This window comes from Mobula hypostoma, chromosome 9 (assembly GCF_963921235.1).
Source record: "Mobula hypostoma chromosome 9, sMobHyp1.1, whole genome shotgun sequence".
Classification (NCBI taxonomy): domain Eukaryota; kingdom Metazoa; phylum Chordata; class Chondrichthyes; order Myliobatiformes; family Myliobatidae; genus Mobula; species Mobula hypostoma.
In genome coordinates, this window is record NC_086105.1 from 72,726,353 (window position 1) to 72,748,302 (window position 21,950).

Sequence of the window (21,950 nt, forward strand, 5' to 3'; positions counted from 1 at the left end):
TTTCACAATGTATATCAATGATTTGGACTATGGGGTTAATGGATTTGTGGCTAAATTTGCGAACAATATAAAGATAGGAAGAGGAGCGGGTAGTGTTGAGGAAACAGAGAGCCTGCAGAGAGATTTAGATAGTTTAAGGGAATGGGCAAAGAAGTGGCAAATGAAATACAATGCTGGAAAGTGTATGGTCATGCACTTTGGTGGAAGAAATAAACGGGCAGACTATTATTTGGATGGGGAGAGAATTCAAAATGCAGAGATACAAAGGGACTTGGGAGTTCTTGTGCAGGATACCCGAAAGATTAACCTCCGGGTTGAGTTGGTGGTGAAGAAGGCGAATGCAATGTTGGTATTCATTTCTGGAGGTATTGAATATAAGAGCAGGGATGTGATGTTGAGGCTCGATAAGGCACTCAGGAGACCACACTTGGCTTCTTATTTTAGAAAGGGTATACTGACATTAGAGGGGGTTCAGAGAAGATTCATGAGAACGATTCCAGGAATTAAAAGGTTACCGTATGAGGAACGTCTGGCAGCTCTTGTGTTGTATTCCCTGGAGCTCAGAATGAGGCGGGGGGGGGGAATCTCATAGAAACATTCCAAATGTTAAAAGGCCTGTACAGATTAGATATTGCAAAGTTATTTCCCATGGTAGGGGAGTCTAGGACAAGAGGGCATGACTTCAGGATTGAAGGACGTTCATTTAGAACAGAGATGCAGAGAAATTACTTTAGTCAGAGGGTAATAAATCTGTGGAATTTGTTACCACAAGATGCTGTGGAGGCCAAGTCATTGGGTGTATTTAAGGCAGAGATGGACAGGTTCTTGATTCAAAGGTTATGGGGAAAAGGCAGGGGAGTGGGGATGACTAGAAGAATTGGATCAGCCCATGATTGAATGGTGAAGCAGAATCGACGGGCCAAATGGCCTACTTCTGTTCCGGACCCTTATGGAACTGAGTGAGTCAGGCAGCTTCTATGGAAGGAAGAAACAATTGATGCTTCAGGCTGAGACCCTTCGTCAGGACTGGAAAGGAGAGAAAGCCGGACGAAGCCAGAATAAGAAGGTGGGGGAGGGGAAGAAGCACATTCTGGCAGGTGGCAGGTGATAGGTGAAGCCAGGTGAGGTGGAAGGTGGGTGGGTGGGGGATGGGGATGAAGTGAGAAGCTCGGAGTTGGTAGGTGGAAAAGGTAAAAGGCTGTAAAGTATGAATATAGTAGGAGAGAAGCGTTGCCCACTGGAGAAAAAGAAGGAGGGGGGCACTAGAGGGAGGTGACGGGCAGGTGGAGGGAAGAGTTAAGAGGAGAGCCAGAATGGGGAATGGAAAAGAGAAGGGGGAGAGGAGAGAAAGTACTGGAAGTTAGAGACATTTGGAGGCTACTCGGGAATCTCCTTGCTCTCTACGATTTCAGGTTCGCCTGAGCTGATTCAGCTGCAGATCAGCACAAACACCTCTTCAACGCCACTTCTGTTTCCGTAAACAGTGAAAGCTAAATCCACACATTTTTCTTTAAATTATAGGCCAAGTGCATTTCAACAATCCACCTTCAATTAATAAGAAACAAAACTCTGCCCAGAGATCGAGTAAGGAGTCCCTTAATTTTTCACGGTGCAAGAGCCCTCATCTTGATATCAATATGAAGAGGCCCTTCTCGACCTGGTACCCTGGTCTTGTCAATTTGAACGGTGACAGAAACTGTTCAAAATGGAACTTACTCAGGACCCAATGACAGGACTCCCAGGATCCTTGAAGGACAAATTCCTGGGTCAATACCAAAAATACATGGAAGCTCAAATTGCAACAGCTTAAGGACACCATGAACGTGGAATAAGGATGTTTGCTTTATTGACTACTATCAGCTAAACAGAACTCAAGCTATAGAGTACTACAGTAGAGAAACATTTAGTTCATGCTGAACCAGTAATCTGCCTAGTCACATTGACGTGTACAAGGACCATAGTCCTCCATAGCCTCCCATCCATGTTCCCATCCAAATTTCTCTCCAATGTTAAAATCAACCCTGTACCCACCACTTGGGCTGGCAGCTCGTTCCATATTCCCACCAGCCTCTGAGCGAAGAAGTACTCCTTAAACATTTCACCTTTCACCCTTAACCCATGGCCTCCAGTTGTAGTCTAACCCAACGTCACTGAAAGAAGCCTGCCTGCACTTACCTTCAAAATTTTGTATACCTCTATCAAATCTTCCCTCAACTCAAATCTTGGGTAATGATGAGTTTGAGTGCAGAGAGGAAATTAAGAACCTGGTGGCATGGTGCGAAGACAATAACCTATCCCTCAACGTCAGCAAGACGAAGGAATTGGTTGTTGACTTCAGAAGGAGTAGCGGACCGCACAACCCAATTTACATCGGTGGTGCGCAAGTGGAACAGATCAAAAGCTTTAAGTTCCTCGGGGTCAATATCACGAATGACCTGACTTGATCCAACCAAGCAGAGTTCACTGCCAAGAAGGCCCACCAGCGCCTTTACTTCCTGAGAAAATTAAAGAAATTTGGCTTGTCCCCTAAAACCCCCACTAATTTTTATAGATGCACCATAGAAAGCATTCTTCTAGGGTGCATCACAACCTGGTATGGAAGTTGTCCTGTCCAAGACTGAAAGAAGCTGCAGAAGATCATGAACACGGCACAGCACATCACACAAACCAATCTTCCGTCCTTGGACTCACTTTACACCGCACACTGTCGGAGCAGTGCTGCCAGGATAATCAAGGGCACGACCCACCAGCCAACACACTTTCTGTTCCTCTTCCCTCCAGGAGAAGGTTCAGGAGCTTGAAGACTCATACAGCCAGATTTGGGAACAGCTTCGTTCCAACTGTGATAAGACTACTGAACGGATCCTGACCCGGATCTGGGCCATACTCTCCAAATATCCGGACCTGACTCTCGTTTATTTTTGCACTACCTCACTTTCCATTTCCCTATTTTCTATTTATGATTTATAATTTAAATTTTTAATATTTACTAATTTTTACTATTTTAATATTTTTAATATTTAGTATTTGTAATCTAGAGAGCAGGAAGCGCAGAATCAAATATCGCTGTGATGATTGTACATTCTAGTATCAATTGTTTGGCAACAATAAAGTATAAAGTATAACTGCAGGATATATGATGCTTAAATCAGATACACATACACATGATGATTTTCAACCCACACGACATATTTACAAACCATATATTGATAGGTTCCTTAAGGTTGTCATGGCCAGGGAGGTAGTGAAGGTAAGATCTCACCACCTATTAAATGCTCCCAACAGCATGCATCTCAATCACCTCTGACAATATCGTGTTGGACTTGGACGATTGCATCAGTGTCTCAGTTCTGTGCCTTGTTTTTGCTCACGGATGATTATACTTACAACTCTTTTACTTTGTGAATATGTTTACTTTAATTGCCTAATCTCTCTACGTGAAATTGGTTGGGCTTGGCTCTATCGCATGTAAGGGTGGCAATGTATTGACAAATCAACCTGGACAAAGCCTAAGATAGATTCTTAGGCGGAAGACAAATAAAAAGTGAAAACAAAAATGGAAATGCTGGAAGAAGTCAGCCAGCCAAGCAGCATTGGTGGAAAAAGCAATGAGCTATGTTTTGGATTATAGACCCTTCATCAGAATCGAGAGAATTGCGGCATGGGATGTTTTGACTGTCATCCATGACTACAGCTACGGCTGACTGAAATGAAATGGATTTAAGAAATTCTTTTTATTTATTTTTAGGGCAATGTCTCCACTGAAGTCCTACATCCTGCAATCCAAATGAAAAATAAAACCATTTGTGCCTGAATTGATAAATGTTTTTTTTGATCAATAGACCACAAATGATCAATTGAATGATACTGACCAACAATCTGTTGGAGGAATTAAATGGGTTGAGCATCATTGCTGTTGGGGAGAAGAAAGGAACTGTTGATGTTTCCGGTCATTTTCGCAATTCTTCATCCCCTCCTTCTCCCGCAAATCAATCCACAGACAATTTCCAGTAGATTGTTTCTTCCTCCGTAATAAAATATCTGCAATTCCAGGTGTTTTCATAAAAAATACTCTTGATAACTCTTCCAATTCAGCAATGTAATCTCTCATGATTTCAGACTGCACGTGCATATTTACTGGAACAGAATTCCAGTACATAGTTCCTGAAATGTTAAATTCCTCAAAGTTACTATTTCTGAGGACTGTCCTGGGCCCAGCACGTAAGTGCAATTATGAAGAAAGCACAGCATCACCTCTAATTCCTTTGGAGTTTGCAAAGATTCAGCATGATATCTAAAACTTTGACTAACTTCTACTCTATAGATGTGTTGTGGAGAGTATATTGACTAGCTGCATCACAGCTTGGTATGGAAACACCACTGACTTTGAATGGAAAATCCCACAAAAAGTAGTGGATACTGCCCATTCCATCACAGGTAAAGTCCTCCCAACCACTGAGCACACCGAAATGAAACGCTGTCGCAGGAAAGCAGCATCCATCATCAGGGACCCCCACCATCCAGGACATGCTCTCTTCTCGCTGCTGCCATCAGGAAGAAGGTACAGGAGCCTCAGGAACCACACCATCAAGTTCAGGATCAGATGTTACCCCTCAAACATCAGGCTCTTGAACCAGAGGGGTAACTTCATTTGCTCCTTGACTGAAATGTACACATAGTCTATGGACTCACTTTCAAGGACTCTTCATCTCATGTTCTTGGTATTTATTGCTTACTTACTTATCATTATTATTTCTTTTTTTTTTGTATTTTCACAGTTTAAAGATCTTTTGCACACTGGTTCAACACCCAGGTTGGTGCAGTCTTTCATTGTGTATTATGGTTATTATTCTATGAATTTACTGTGAATGCCTACAAGAAAATGAATCTCAGAGTTGTATATAGCAACATGTATGCACTTTGACACTAAGTTTACTTCGAACTTTTGAGGTGAAGTCACAAATTGACAGAGTGAAAGCTTTTGGTAAGGCATTGGCCTTGGCTGGTGATGGTGTGTATTGTAGAAGGCACTGGAGAGGCAGACTTGGAGCATTATGTTCAGTTTTCCTTACCCTGCTACAGAAGAAATGTTTTTAAACTGGAACAAGTGCAGATGTTGCTAGGACTTGAGGCACTGAGTTAGAGGAAGAGATTGGACAGGCTAGGATCTTTTTTCTTTAGAGTGTAGGAAAGTGAGAAGTAACCTTTAAAGGCATATAAAGTCATGTGGGACATGCAACATTCAGCAGTATCTTAGATCTAAACCATCAGGCCTTCACACGCTTGTCTTTGTGTAGTATGCCTTTGTGGAACATATGATGGTAGGTGTCAAGTACGTATAAGTACTAGGGTTTGATCACAGATAGACTGAATATATCAGTTGTATTTCATGATTCAGGAAGAACTCAAGGGCATATGTTTAAAGTGAAAAGGCAAGGATTTAATAGAAACTTTATTTTACACACAGAGAATAGTATTTCTAAAGAGTGAGCTGATAGAGGAAATGTTTGAACTGGTACAACAACAATATTTAAGAGTTGGACAAGTTCATGGATAGGAGAGGTTTCAATAGATATAGGCCAAACTCTGACAAATGGGACGAGCTAATACTTTATTTAGTGATACATCACGGTAACCGGCCCTCTTGGCCAACAGCCCCTCACTGCCCAACTACACCCATGTGACCAATGAACCTACTAAACATACACCTTTGGAATGTGGGAGGAAACCAGAGCACCCAGAGGAAACCCATGCAGTCACAAGGAGACAAATACAGAATTGAACCCGGGTCGTATGGCACTGTCATAACATAAAATTTTGTGACGCTTTGCGGGGTGGGGGGGCATAGTGAACAGCCCACCTCTGCATTTCTAATGACCAGTACTGTTTATTGTTCTTGTGTTAAAATGCTTTTGTGGCATTATGGTGGGAAGTTCCAGTCATTGATTGTTACATTTTAGCTTGGGTTATACAGTTATTCACTTGTGTATTTGTGGATCACCCTGACTGTAACCAGGGTGTGTGATGGTCACCTCCCCGTCGGTGTGAGATTGGTTGGGTTCACTCTCCGGGTCAGGGTGCTCGGTCTGTTTTGTGTCTATCACAATAAAGTGGTTCTTGAGTTAAAGAGCTTCTTTGTCTGTCATTATGGACAAAATGCTCGCCACATTGGTTTCAGGAGTGGGATGCGAGATCGAAGACGAGATTGAAGAGCTACAACATCGTATAGAGTGCCCTCAGACCCGGGAATAAGATGAGGGACCGAGCAGTATGCCTCCCCTACACTCACAGGCAGGGCTCGTGAAGACGGGACCCGTTGGGAGGATCCGGGAACCGAACATTGTGCCTTCCCAGGGAGTCCTGAATGAGTGAGTGTACCCAGATTCCCCAACCCAGGGACAGAGCGGAGTGCATCAGTTGTTGCTGTAGTGACCTACACTGGAGAACCCAAGAAGCTATAGCCATGGGAGGACAGGCACTATGGCAGACGCTACTGGAGCAACAGGAAGATCAAAGGGCCTCGACGATTTTCGCCTCAGGGTCCACCCTGAAGCTCCCCAGGTACAACGGTACTAGCCGCCTGAAGCCTTGCCTGGCGAAAGTCAAACTTGACGCATGGCACAATGGGTGGAGCCCCATCGAGAGGCCCTGGCACTGCAGGGAGATGCTCTGCAGGCCCTCCTCAACCTGACGCCGGTGGAGCAGCATGACTACAGGGCCCTTGTAGTGGCACTGGAGTGGCATTTCGAGCAGAGGCCATTGGCAGAAGCAACGAGGGAAGATGGCGCTGTATGGGAGAAAGCTTGGGGGCATTTGCAGCAGATTTCTGCCACTGTTCTTGGCATGGCTACCCCCAGTTCCCTCCCGTGGCCCAGGCAGAGCCATGCTTTTGTAAAAGCGTTGACGCTGGAGCGCCTTCGGCAGTATGTTCGCCTGACGTCACCATCATCGCTGGCTAAGGCAGAGACAGCAGAACGATCTTAGCCCCCCCAAAGTGTTCCAGCATCGCCCCGCACCCTGCGAGCCCGGGCTTGTGTCACCCAGGGTGAGGAGGAAACTGACGAGGAGGAGCCTGTGAGACAGGTCGGACCCCACTGCCGGCCACGAAATGACCTCGGCTACCGGTGCGGTGAGGCAGGTCTGCGGCAGTGCAGCGCACCTCGCAGCAACCCAAAACCAGACAGCTGAACCACGGGCAAGAGACCGTGACAGTGCTTCAGGTGACAGCCAGCAACGACCTCCCCACCGTGGACCAGCAGCTACGCAGTGAACAGGTGAGCAATCCCGTGTTGGCCCGGGTGAGGGAATGGCTGAGTGTGGGACAACGGCCAGAGTGGGCAGAGGTCTCTGCCCTAGACCCAGAGACTAGAGCCCTATACTCAGGCAGTGCATTCCACGCACCAACCACTCTCTGAGTAAAAAACCTTCCTCTAATATCCCCCTTGAACTTCCCACCCTTTACCTTAAAGCCATGTCTTCTTGTACTGAGCAGTGGTGCCCTGGGGAAGAGGCGCTGGCTATCCACTCTATCTATTCCTCTTATTATCTTGTACACCTCTATCATGTCTCCTCTCATCCTCCTTCTCTCCAAAGAGTAAAGCCCTAGCTCCCTTAATCTCTGATCATAATGCATACTCTCTAAACCAGGCAGCATCCTGGTAAATCTCCTCTGTACCCTTTCCAATGCTTCCACATCCTTCCTATAGTGAGGCGACCAGAACGGGACACAGTACTCCAAGTGTGACCTAACCAGAGTTTTATAGAGCTGCATCATTACATCACGACTCTTAAACTCTATCCCTCGACTTATGAAAGCTAACACCCCCATAAGCTTTCTTAACTACCCTATCCACCTGTGAGGCAACTTTCAGGGATCTGTGGACATGTACCCCGAGATCCCTCTGCTCCTCCACACTACCAAGTATCCTGCCATTTACTTTGTACTCTGCCTTGGAGTTTGTCCTTCCAAAGTGTACCACTTCACACTTCTCCGGGTTGAACTCCATCTGTCACTTCTCAGCCCACTTCTGCATCCTATCAATGTCTCTCTGCAATCTTTGACAATCCTCTACACTATCTACAACACCACCAACCTTTGTGTCATCTGCAAACTTGCCAACCCACCCTTCTACCCCCACATCCAGGTCGTTAATAAAAATCATGAAAAGTAGAGGTCCCAGAACAGATCCTTGTGGGACACTACTAGTCACAATCCTACAATCTGAATGTACTCCCTCCACCACCACCCTCTGCCTTCTGCAGGCAAGCCAATTCTGAATCCACCTGGCCAAACTTCCCTGGATCCCATGCCTTCTAACTTTCTGAATAAGCCTACCGTGCGGATCCTTGTCAAATGCCTTACTAAAATCCATATAGATCACATCCACTGCACTACCCTCACCTATATGCCTGGTCACCTCCTCAAAGAACTCTATCAGGCTTGTTAGACACGATCTGCCCTTCACAAAGCCATGCTGACTGTCCCTGATCAGATCATGATTCTCTAAATGTCTATGTCTATAGATCCGATCTCTAAGAGTCTTTTCCAAATCTTTTCCCGCTTACATGCAGGAGGGAGGGGAGCTGCGGGGGACTTTGGGATTCTTACATTTAACTGTCGTTCATTCTTTGGGGCACTCCTCTGTTTTTGTGGATGTTTGCAAAGAAAAAGCATTTCAGGATGTATATTGTATACATTTCTCTGACATTAAATTGGACCTTTGACTGGCATCTCAGGGCTGGGTCTGTCTGCACCTCCACTACCCCCTGCCCCGGTACTTCTTCTCTGCCACCCGTCCTACATCACTCACGTGGTGCTCCACCCTCACCATTCTCAACATCCTTTGCTCCCACCAGGTTTACAAACTTGTTCTCCACTCCACATTGACAGATATAGTATTGTGTAAAAGCCTTAGGCACTCTAGTTATATATACAACAAAGACTTTTGCACAGTACTGAGTGGTCAGACCCCACTTGGAGTACTGTGTTCAGTTCCAGTCACCTCACTACAGGAAGGTTGTGGATACTATAGAGAGTGCAGAGGAGATTTACAAGGATGTTGCCTGGATTGGGGAGTATGCCTTATGAGAATAGGTTGAGTGAACTTGGCCTTTTCTCCTTAGAGCAACGGAGGATGAGAGGTGACCTGATAGAGGTGTACAAGATGATGTGGGGAATTGATCATATGGATAGCCAGAGGCCTTTACCCAGGGCTGATATGGCTAACACGAGGGGGCATAGTCTTAAGGTGCTTGGAAGTAGGTACAAGGGGGATGTCAGAGGTAAGTTTTTCACACACAGAGTGGTGAGTGTGTGGAATGCACTGCCAGCGAAGGTGGTAGAGGTGGATACAATAGGGCCTTTTAAGAGACTCTTAGATGGGTACATGGAGATTAGAAGAATAGAAGGCTATGCACTTGGGAAATTACAGGCATTTTCTAGAGTACGTGGTCGGCCCGACATTGTGGGTCAAAGGGCATGTAATGTGCTGTAAATTTCTGTCTATATATTGTATAACGGTCTCATTATTTTTACTTACCTTAACACAACATAACTGATGAAATTGGCTTTGAGGTAGACTGGGGACATTGTGGAGGCATGATAGTGTAGGGGTTAGCACAATGTTTTAGTACCAGCTGTAAGATTGGAATTCGATTCCTGCCACTGTCTCTGAGGAGTCTGTAGATTCTGCCCACGACCTTGTGAATTTCTGCTGGGTGCTCTGGTTTCCTCCCGAGACATACGGTCAGGGTTAGTGAGTTACGAGCATGTTGTGCTGGGGCTGGAGCATGGTGACACTTGTAGGCTGCCCAGCACGATCCTCGCTGATTTACTTTGATGCAAATGACACATTTCACTTATGTTTTGATGTACATGTGACAAATAATCTTTAAATCTTTAAGGTGCTCCAAGTCAATGACACAGACGTTAAAAGGAAAGTTAAAATCAGTTCAACGAGATATACATAGCCACAGTCTGCTTCATACTCTGTATCCATGTTTACCTGGTTTTCCCCAGATCTTCCTGTACAGTTGGATTATAAATCTTCCATCATGGTAAGTATAAAGGGTACACTCACCTGTTGTCCATTCTGAGCACTATGTCTGTTTCATAGGTGTGCAAGTCAGAGACATCTACGATATTGTAACACGGACTAGCTCGTCTGTACTTCCCTTTGAGCCACAATGTGGGAACTGGATGAAAGGGGTTACTCAGCAAACTCATTACAGTAACAATCACCTTGCCCAGGTACACATCATGTGTTTCAATCTGTTGACGTATTTTGCCAAGTTCCTTCCCTCCTTCCTCTCCATACCCTTTCCTCAATCTGCAAGGTACAGCAAGGACAGTATGGGATAATCTCCGTTTGACTGAATGACACTACCTCATCCAACAGTCAAGAGGCTCAGCTTCATTCAGTAGAAAGTCTCTAACACTCAATGTATTCGCTTCTTCCTACAGAGAACACCTTGACTGCAGTATGGACTGTTGGAAAGATACCCTGCAGTAAGTGGACGAGGGTAGTTCAACAGCATTTCATAAAACTGCCCCAGCAAATATCTAATTCGCTGATCATGTGGCAGCAACTCAATGTAAAAAAGCAGTTGTTGTTTAAACCAAACATCAGAATGCAGATGAAATGAGATCTAAGTGACTTTGACCATGGAATGATTATTGGTGCCAGACAGGGTGGTTTGAGTATCTCAGAAACTGATGATCTCCTGGGATTGTCACGTACAACAGTCTCTAATGCTTACAAAGAATGGTGTGAAAAACAGAAAAAAATCCAGTGAGCGGTGGTTCTGTGGGTGAAAATGCCTAGTTAATGAGAGAGGTCAGAGAAGAATGGCCAGACTGGTTCAAGCTGACAGGAAGGTGACAGTAACTGAAATAACCACAGATTGCAACAGTGGTGTGCAGAAGAAAGCACAATATATCAATCCTCAAAGTGGATGGGCTACAGCAGCAGAAGACTACACTGGGTTCCACTGCGTGCAGAAGAAATGTTCCATATTTTTCACGGTCTCAGAATTAGATTCAGATTTATTATGACTGACATATGATGTAAGATTTGTTACTTTGAAGGAGTACAGTGCAAAAATATAAAATTATTATGAACTACAAAAATAAATAGTGCAGACAAAGGAATAATGAGATCGTGTTTGTGGACCATTCAGAAATCTGATCGCAGAGGGGAAGAAGCTGTCCCTCTATTGTTGAGTGTGGGTTTTCAGGCTCCTGTTCTTTGCCCCAGGTGGTAGGCAATAGGTTTCAACAGGTACATTTAATGTCAGAGAAATGTATACAATATACATCCACAAAAACAGAAGAGTTCCCCAAAGAATGAATGAAAGTTAAATGTTAGAACCCCAAAGCCTCCCCTCCCACATCCCCCTCCCATATATAAGCGACAGCAAGGCAACAACAGGAGCCCCTCCCCCACCAGGAAAAAATTTTCAGCACTCCCCCACCGGGCACTCCAGCGTGCGCCAAAGCATCAATAAAGACACAGACTTGCAGTACCCCAAAGACTACTCATTCACCCGGTAATTCGACATACCACAGACTCTCTCTCTCCCTAATAAGGGAAAACGATATGTCCCCATTTCACAGCGAGAGGGGAGACATAACAAACAACTCGTTGATTTATGATGTTAAAAGTCTGTAGTGTCACTTTTTCTGTGCTCTGTGCCCAGAGAGTCAGCCCCAGGGCTCAGGTCTCCAGACACACAACCCGCGGCAGCTAACCCATTGCTCCTGATGTATCGTGTTCTTCCACGATGTCGAGGGTACTGGCCTAGGATCAGCCCATTTCCAGAGCCATGAAAATCTGGCACCCTGATGGTGCGCTAGTCTTCCAGGCCAAGGCCAGTTGTGAGGCCTTGAGAGCAGGTCCCAGTCCCGCAAAGAACCAAAGTCAGCATGTAACATAGTGGTGGTCATGATAGGAGTGCACGCCCTGGATGGTGTGGGTCTTTAGTGATGGATATCACCTTCTTGAAGCACTATCTCTAGAAGATGTCCTCAGGTGGTGCCCATGATTGAGCTGACTGAGTTTAAAGTTCAATGAAAGTTTGTTATCAGAGTACATATATGTCACCATATACAACCTGAGATTCATTTTCTTGCGGGCATACTCAGTACGTCCACATTAGAATAATAACCATTACAGAATTAATGGAAGACCACACCTTATTTGAGTGTTGAACCAGTGTGCAAAAGACAACAAACTGTGCAAATACAAAAAGAAAGAAATAATTAATTAATAAATAAATAAATAAATAAATAAATAAATAAATAAATAAATAAATAAATAATATTAAGAACATGAGACGAAGAGTTCTTGAAAGCAAGTCGTGGAAACATTTCAGTGATGGAGCAAGTGAAGTCGATTGAGGTTCTCCCTTTTTGGTTCAAGAGCCTGATGGTTGGGGGTGCAGTAATAACTATTCTTGGACCTGGTAGTGCCAGTCCTAAGGCTTCTGTCCCCTCTTTCTGATGGCAAAAGCAAGAAGGGAGCATGTGCTGGGGTGGGGGTGAGTCCCTGATGACCGATGCTGCTTTCCTGTGACAGCACTTCAGGCTGAAGTGCTCAACGGTGGGGAGGGCTTTACCCATGATGTTCTGGGCCGTATCCACTTGCACTTTCTGTTCAAGGGCATTGGTGTTTTCACAGAGGTTGTGATGCAGCCAGTCAATACACCCTCCACCACACATCCACAGAAGGTTGTCAGATTTTTAGATGTCATGCCGAATCTCCACAAACTCCTAGGGAAATAGAGCTGTGCTTCCTTGAATAAATTTACAAACTTCTGTAGCCTCTAGCAATCATACGGATTGGAGGCTCCATGTTCAGTCGCTAAATCGAGTCCGACTCTGACCTCATGGACCTCATGGCAAGATACAGAAGTAGATTGCCAGGCCTTTCTTCCGCACAGATACTGCTGCTGCCCAGGTTGGGACCTGGCTGGGTTTGAACTCAGAACCATCCGCCTTGAAATCCACTGCTGATGTCACCATACCACCAGCCGGCCCATACCAGGCTGTTAGAATGCTTTTTTGAACCTGAATCTTCATTGGTACAGGATGGTGGTGTATGAGAGGGGCAGGTTAGTAGGGGAGCTTTGTATTGCATCCTTCCTGTTCCACTTACCTGTGAACAATGCGGTTGTTTGATCATGCACACAACAGCTGATAGCAAGCTTTTTCAAATAACCACTGAATCACTTACTGATTGCAATGTAAATATTTTAGCCATTTCTAATTCAATTTTGTTCCACTTAGTGCAAGCCACGTGCTTAGAATAGTATTGACAAAGTATATCTTTGTTAAACCGCATCAGTGATGAAATTAGAACATTAGAACATCTTCAGTCTGTCAAAAGGGTCCTATCTGTCCTCTCATACCCCACAGCATTACATGAAAGAGGTGAAAGGGAGTTATCTTCTCTGTCAACACAGCAATGAGCAAACAAACTGCCCTAGTTTTGACAAAGGTTTGATACAAAGCTGTTGGCATTCCTCAGTATTATTGACTGGAGGTTTCAGGACACCCAAAAACCTTGAACATACAGGTGCATTTCCACCTGTGACTTCTTAGTTGCATTTCTCTGCTGCACTGTGCATTCATACATCAAATTTCAAGAGAATTTATTATCAAAGCATGTACATGTCACCATATTCTACCCTGAGATTCATTTTCTTGTGGGAATTCACAGCAGAACAAAGTAAATGTCAATGCTTCAAAGTGAAGTAAATGTTATTATCAGAGTACATACATGTCACCATACACAACCCCGCGATGCATATTCCTGTGGGCATACTCAGCAAATCTATAGAATAGTAATCATAACAGGATCAGTGAAAGGTCATCTGGAGTGCTGAATACAGCAAACTGCACAAATGCAAATATAAATAAATAACAATAAATAATGAAGTAATGAGATAAAGAGTCCTTAAAGTAAGTTCATTGGAAGTGAGAACATCTCAATGAATGGGCAAGTGAGTGCAGTCATTGTAGCTATCCCCTTTTGTTCAAGAGCCTGATGGCTGGTGGTGGAAGCCCTGAGGCACCTGTACCTTCTAACTGATGGTAGCAGTGAGAAAAGAGCCTGTCTTAGGTGGTGGGAATCTCTGATTGTCACAGTGGGGTGCTGGGAACGGACCCAAATGTGAGACACAGACACTGAGGTACAAGGAACAGGACTTGACTAGAGTAGGGATGTGACAGGATACAGGCAAGGAGCAGGGACAAGAACGCAGACTTGGGCTAGGGAAAGTGGGACCAGGACTAGAAACCATGGACAAGGAGACAAGGCTTCGACTCCGAGCCCGAGACTGGACAAAAACCCAGAACCTGGGTCTTGCCTTGGGCTCAGACCCCAGAACCAGGCAAGGACATGACATGGCTTCAGGACAGGAAGTGGTTGGGGTATAGAGGCCTGAGGCTGTAGGCTGGGTTCTTGGTTTTGAGGCATGGAGGCTGGGGTCTTCAGGCTTGGGTTCTTGGAGCTTGGTTTGGGATCTTCGAGGCTGGAGTTCTTGGAGCTTGGCTTGGGATCTTCGAGGCTTGGGTTCTTGGAGCTTGGCTTGGGATCTTCGAGGCTTGGGTTCTTGGGTCCTGAGGCTTGCAGGTTAGGGTCTTGGGTCTTGAGGCAGCAGACTGGGAGCTGGGGTCTTGGAATGCGGAGGCTGATAACTCGGAGGCTGGAGCTCGGAGACAGACTGGGGACTGTACATCAACAGAGAGCCTGGACTTATCCTTCAAAAAACCGGGACTCATCTTTAACTCGACACTAACATGAGACTGGACAGTACATAGACATAGAGCCGGGAATCATCCATAGACGAGCCGGGACTCATCCATAGACAAGCCGGGACTCAACTTTATCTCCACGCCAAGGTGGAACAGGTCTACCTGTTGGGTAACAGCAGAACGGCCGGACTTACCCAACAGAGGCAACAACAAGACAAGACAGATCCCCCCACAGGGCAACGGCAGAACGGCCTGACTTACCCCATAGAGGTGAGGACAAGACAAGACAAGACAGAACCCCCCACAGGGCAATGGCAGAATGGCCTGACTTACCCCATGGAGGCAAGGACAAGACAAGGCAGATTCCCCCCACAGGGCAACGGCAAAATGGCCTGGCTTACCCCACAGAGGTGAGGACAAGACAAAACAAGACAGGACACCCCACAGGGCAATGGCAGAACGGCCTGACTTACCCATCGGAGGTGAGGACAAGACAAGACAGATCCCCCGCAGGGCAATGGCAAAACAGCCTGGCTTACCCCACGGAGGCGAGGACAAGAAGAGACAAACACCAAAGAACGACAGACAGTTCCATCTCTGTTCCGGGTTGCTCCGAGTCACAGTTCAGCCAGCAACCTCAGCTGGCCCGGGAAACACCCGAATCCATACAGCAAGGACAGCTCTGACTACTGACAGCAAGTCTCCACGAGGGGATGGTTCCCCAGTGCAGCCTAAAGATGGCAAGTGGCCGCTCTAGCCTTTTACCAGCAGGTTGCTTCCAGGGGGATCTTGACAAGACAAACCAGCAGCTCACACTTGACCCCATGGCCACTTATATTCCAAGCCCCAAGATGGGAATCAGGTGCCTATGATTAACTCAACTAAACGAGGGACAGCTGGAAGACCTGGAGTCCTGAGTCCACGGACCAGACCGTGAACCGGAATGCGGACTTCACGGACCGGACCATGACACTGATGACGGACACTGGTTTTCTATGACAGCATTTCATGTATCCGTCCGGGGCCCAGGTGTTGGGGTGGTGGGACACTGGGGTATCATCTCATCGGCAATCAGGGCAGGCAGTTCATCTTCTCCTATGACTGCCCGCCTCGATGTCAGAGATCGAGGTTCATCGTCTGCTGTGGCTGATGTGGAAGGCTTGCTTGACTGCTGAGCCTCGCACATTTTTCTATCATACAGTTGTTTGTCAGGACTCAAACCACCCTCCAAATATCCCCTAAACCTACGTACCCTTTCAAAATTAAAGTCGTACTTTATCATTGCAGCGAAAATCTCACACAGTTGCTTCACTTTCTGCATTCGGTTTCGATTGTTATCCTTTCCTCTTCCAATTGCATCAGCTCTTCATCTATCAGTTCTTGGTCATGTGATGCCAAAATCTCTTCAACATCATCTTCGTCAGCTTCCACAAGCCAGACTCACTTTGTCCTTGCTTCATTCACCACAATCGAAATGCTTAATTATGTCTAGTTTTACGCTAAGTGTAACACCCTTACGAGCTCTTAGGCTTTTCCAATACCTCAGAACTCATCTTGCAAACGGCCGCTCACAGGTATGTGTTAAAGCAATGCCATTCCGAATCCAGGGGAGAGCAGCTGCTCGGGACGCGCGCTGCCTTTTATCGCGCACTGACTATTTTGTGCGCTGATTTTTTATTGCGCGCTGCCTTTCTCCATAACAGTGAAAACACCTACTGAAAACAAAAACAGGGTACTAATGTAGGTCTTTCGTAACAGTGAGGTTTCGTAAAGCGAATGTTCGAAAAGCGGGGGACACCTCTATGTAGATACGCTCAATGATTAGGAGAGCTTTATCTGTGATGAACTGGGCCAAATCCACTACCTTTTGTAGGATTTTCCATTCAAGAACATTATTGTTTCCATACCAGGCTGTGATGCAGCCAGTTAATACACTGTCCATGACACATCTATAGAAAATTGTTTAAGTTTTATATATCATGCCAAATCTCTGCAGACTCCTAAGAAAGTAGAGGCAGTGCCGTGCTTTCTTGCAGTAGAACTTACATGTTGGGTCCAGGACAGATCTTCCAAAATAGTAACAGCCAGGAATTTTTTAACCCTCTTCACCTCTAATCCTCTGATGAGGATTGGTTCATGGACCTCTGGTTTACCTATCCTGAAGCCTACAATCAGTTCCTCGGTCATGCTGACACGGAGTGAGAGTTTGTTGGTATGACATCACTCAGCCAAGTTTTCAATATCCCTCCTGTATGCTGATTCATCACCAATTTTGACAGCCCACGGCAATGGTGTCATTATCAAACTTGAATATGGTATTGAAGCTGTGCTTAGCCATAAATTCACAAGTGTAAATTGAGTAGAGCAAGGTGCTGGGCACACAGCCTTGCGGTGCATCTGTGCTGATGGAGGTCATGAAGGAGATGCTGTTACCAATCGAACTGACTGGGGTCTGCAAGTGAGGAAATCAAGGATCCAATTGCACAAGAAAATATTGAGGCCAAGGTCTTGGAGTTTATTCATTAGTTTTGAGAGGATGATGATATTGAATGCAAAGCTGTAGTTGATAAACAGCATCCTGATGTATGTATCTTTGGTGTCCAGATGTCCCAGGATTGAGTGAGGAGCCAATGAGATGGCCTCTGCTGTGGACCTGTTGCTCCAGTGGAACACTGGAAGGGATCCAAGTCATCTCTCAGGCAGGAGTTGATACGTTTCATCACCAGCCTCTCAAAACACTTCATCACTGTGGATGGGAAGTGCATCTGGGTGGTAGTCATTGAGGCAGATCACCATGCTCTTCTTAGGCACTGGTATAATTGAGGCCTGCTTGAAGCAGATGGGTACCACATACTATCAAGGTGAGAGGTTAAAGATCTCAGTGAACACACCAGCCAGTTAGTCAGCACAGGTCTTTAGTAGGTGGCCAGGTACCCTACCTGGTCCAGATGTTTTCCATGGATTCACCCTCCCGGAGGCAGCCTGCTTTGCATTGTTTTTTGATTGGTGAAATAAACCAATGTCCTTGAATGGAAAATAGTACAAAAGGTAGTGGTTTTGGCCCAGTACATCAAAAATAAAGCCTTTCCAACCATTGAGCTCATCTACGTGAAATGCTTTCAGCTTCAGATACTTAGATGAAAGGATCATCAGGGGATATGGGGTTCAAGATGGTTCACCCATGTTCTGGTGGTCAAGGTGAGCCCTTGAGGGACTGAGCTCATCTGAGAGCAAAGCTCTGCTGTCTCCTGTGTCAGTTGATTCAACTTTGTTGGAGGTCATAGCAGTCAAGCCCTGCCACAGCTGTCGAGTGTCCCTTATTGATTCACGTTTGGTCGAAGTCTCCACTTCACCCATGAGGTGGCCTTTCAGAGACCATCCCTGCACCTCTTGCAGCTTTCTTGGTCTCCAGACATGAATGCCTCTGATCTGGCTCTCAGCAGATTTCAGATCTCATGGTTCATCCAGGGCTTCTGATTGGGGAAGACTTGGAATGATTTACTGATTTAAATATAATAGAATCAATAAACAAAGACTGACATAAATGGTCAAACCATGCAAATACAAAATAACAAATAATAATAATAAATATAAAACTGAGAACATGAGTTGTTGAATCCTTGAAAACGAATAAATAGGTTGTGGAATCAGTACTGAGGAGAGTTGAGTTACTGCACTGGTTCAGGAGTGTAAAGTGAGTAGAGCAGGGGCGAAGCACACAGCCTTTTGGTGCACCAGTGCTGATGGAGATGGTGTTGCCAATCTGAACTGACTGGAGTCTGCTATGATAAAATCGAGGACCCAATTGCAAAATGAAGTATTGAGGCCTACGTCTTGGAGCTTTTTGATTAGGTTTGAAGGGATGATAGTGTTGAATGTTAAGCTGTAGTCAATGAAGAACATCCCTGATGTATGCATCTTCACTGTCCAGATGTTCCAGAGTTGAATGAAGAGCCAATGAAATGGCTGTGCTGTTGACCTGTTGTGACAATGGGCAAATTGGAGCAGATCTAAGTTACTGCTCAGGCAGGAGATGATAAGCTTCATGACCAAAGTCACAAAGCTCTTCAGCACAGTGGACGCAGGTGCTACAGGATGATGGTCACTGAGACAGGTTACCATGTTCTTCCAGGGCTCTGGTATGATTGAAGCCTCTTTGATGTAAGTGGGTTCCTCAGACAGACAAAGTGAGAAGTAAAACATGACTATACACTCCAGCCAGTTGATAGGACAGGTACAAGAAAATCTGCAGATGATGGAAACCCAAAGCAACAACACAAAACACTGGAGGAACTCAGCCTTTTCCAGTCCTGATCAAGAGTCTTGGCCCGAAATGCCATCTGTTTACTCTTTTCCATGGATGCTGCCTGGCCTGCTGAGTTCCTCCAGTATTTTGTGCCATTGATTAACTCGACCAGTACTGGGCCAAACTAGACCACTATCTTGGCCTTGTGGTTCAGTGGAAAAGGTATTCTTCCTCATCACTGTTCTAAAGGATGTATATTCTGAGTAAGTGCCCTCTGGTCCTAGACTCTAAACTATAGAAAACATCCTCTTCACATCCATTCTATCTAGATCTTTCAATATTCAATAGGATTCAATAAGATCCCCCCACACTCTTCTAAACTCCAGCAAATGCAGGCCCAGAGCCATCAAAATGTTCCCCATACATTACCACTGTCATTCCTGGGATCTTTCTTGTGAATCTACTCTGGATCCTCTCCAATGCCAGCATATATTTTCTTAGATAAGGGACCGAAAACTGCTCACAATACTCCAAGTACAGCCTGACCAATTCCTTATAAAGGCTCAACATTACATCCTTGTATCCTATAACCCGACTTCTACCCACAGGCTACTGAACATTAACCATACCATGAAGCGACATCCAGTCATCTAAAACACTTCCATCAGTTAACTTCCCGTCTATGAAAAATTACTCAGAATTCAAGCACAAAGTTGCCTCTTGCTATTCAGTGATGATCATACGTTGTGGAGATTTGCTCAAAGATATTTTAGGTGGATCAGATAACATCTAGTCCAGTATTATTAAAACTTACTGATCTAATGAAAAATCATCAACTTGAAACTTCTCTCCACTGATCCTATCCAACACATTGAGAACTGTCAGAAGTTTCTGTCTATTGCAGACATCCCACCCTGTAAAAACTCATTTCAGGGAGGTAGCACCATCAATTTGCAGGAGACTCCCCGAACTTCCAGGTGAGGTGGGATGTCTGCAATAGAGTAGCTCCTTAGCAGCTAGCCAGCTCATTTAAATAACGTTAGCGATACTAATGAACAAATGACACCTGTTAAACTCACCTCAACATGTCTTTTACAGTCTTAACCCACCATGGGCAATAGAAAAGTCACTGTTGCAATCAGTGCAGCGAGCAACACTGTCATTATTTTTGACCCCTATTAGGCAGGGGTACACTTTAGGGTAGTCTGGGGTGACGTACGTTTTGTATTTTCTTTTTTTGGAACACTCTGCCATGGTGCGCACTCTCTCTCTCTCTCTCTCTCTCTCTCGCACGCTCTCTCACTCTCTCTCATGCTGTCTCTCTCTCGCTCTCACGGTCTCTCGCTCGTTCGCTCTCAAAAAAATTGATTTCCAGGATATTGTATATAATCTGCGGGCATCAGGGAGCCACTATTAATATGCAGGAGACTCCCAGAATTTCCGGGAGAGGTGGGATGTCTGCTATTTTTTTTAATGAATTTTATGTGAGGATACCTGAACAGAAACACTCCATGATAAAACAACTCACATTTACCAAAGTAATCCAAACCCATAATGACTCCTGCATTCAGCAAGGTAACTGGCCTCATCTTTGCTGTTGAATTGGATTGGTGAAGAGGCCATCTGCAGATGTTGGAAATGAAGAATAAAGAGAGAAGGTGTCACAGGTGCAGCAGACTAGTGGTGTCTTTCCAGCATTTTCCGTTTTTAGTTGCTAACTAATGTGTTTTATTATAAGCAAAGCTGAAGAAGTAAAGTTCACCCTGCAATGTCAAGACAGTTAATAATACAAAATACTGCAAACAAAGGGTGGAATTCACAAAAAATGCCGGCATGGATATAAATGGATGAAATTTATAAATGAATGAAATTTACGTCTTCATACATTCAGATTAGTTTGTTGCCAAATACACTCAGCACACCTGTACACCTGTTCATTAATGCAAATATCTAACCAGCCAATTGTGCGTCAACAACTCAATGCATAAAAGCATGCAGACATGGTCAAGAGGTTCAGTCATTGTTCAGACCAAACATCAGAATGGGGATGAAATGTGATCTAAGTGATTTTGACCATGTTACAATTTTTGGTGTCAGATGGGGTGGTTTGAGTATCTCAGAAACTGCTGATCTCCTGGGATTTTCATGCACAACAGTCTCTAGAGTTTACAGAGAATGGTGCGAAAAACAAAAACATCCAATGAGCGACATTTCTGTTAATGAGAGAGGTCAGAGGAGAATGGCCAGACTGGTTTAAGCTGACAGGAAGGCAACAGTAACTTAAATAACTATGCATTTGTGTCCCAGCTGTCTACGCGATACACAGCCAGGGCAGTACAACATGGAGCGGAAGCTGTTGTCCATGTAGCAGGCTCCCCATCTCCATGCAGCTGATAAATCCAAAGAACGGCAGAGATTGATGCAGTTTGGCACCAGCAGCGTCGCAGGAGTTGCCAGTCAGTGTAAGACAGCCTTGGGGACTTCAGTTCCAGATTTTCCCTGGGGATTTACTCCCAAAGCCTTCCCCATGAGTGGGTATCGCCGCAAAGGCAGTGGAGGTTTGAGATCAGAGTTTTCCTTTTCCTGGAAGAGCTGCCAACCACGGCTGATGAGTCCCATTGCCCGAAATGACTGGTTTTAAGGCGCCAGTAACCCACCTTTGCCCCTTCTCCTGTCAGTAGAAATAGTTCCTCCTGGCTTAGTAGCCAAACCACACGCGAAATTCAGGAACTGGACTTGATTGTCAGAAGATATTGAGACACACAGCATTGGGAACATTTAATAGGTCATGGGAGTTTATCCCCACTGCCTCCCCCAGCTATACCAAGCTTAAGGAAACATAAGTATTTATCGTTCCTCTTTAACTGTCCCTTTCACTAAGTGTAACAGACATTCCATTATCTGTAGTGCCTTGTGTCTCCTTTACTAAGTTGTCTACCCAGTTATCTG

The 21,950-nt window shown here is 45.1% G+C and overlaps 1 protein-coding gene across 1 annotated transcript in view; it reads right to left on the reverse strand.

Annotated features, from left to right (window-relative positions):
• The window catches only part of LOC134351795 (monocarboxylate transporter 2-like), a 208,108-nt gene that overhangs the window by 185,232 nt on the left and 926 nt on the right, over window positions 1-21,950 (reverse strand). The gene's annotated exons all lie outside the window — the stretch shown is intronic.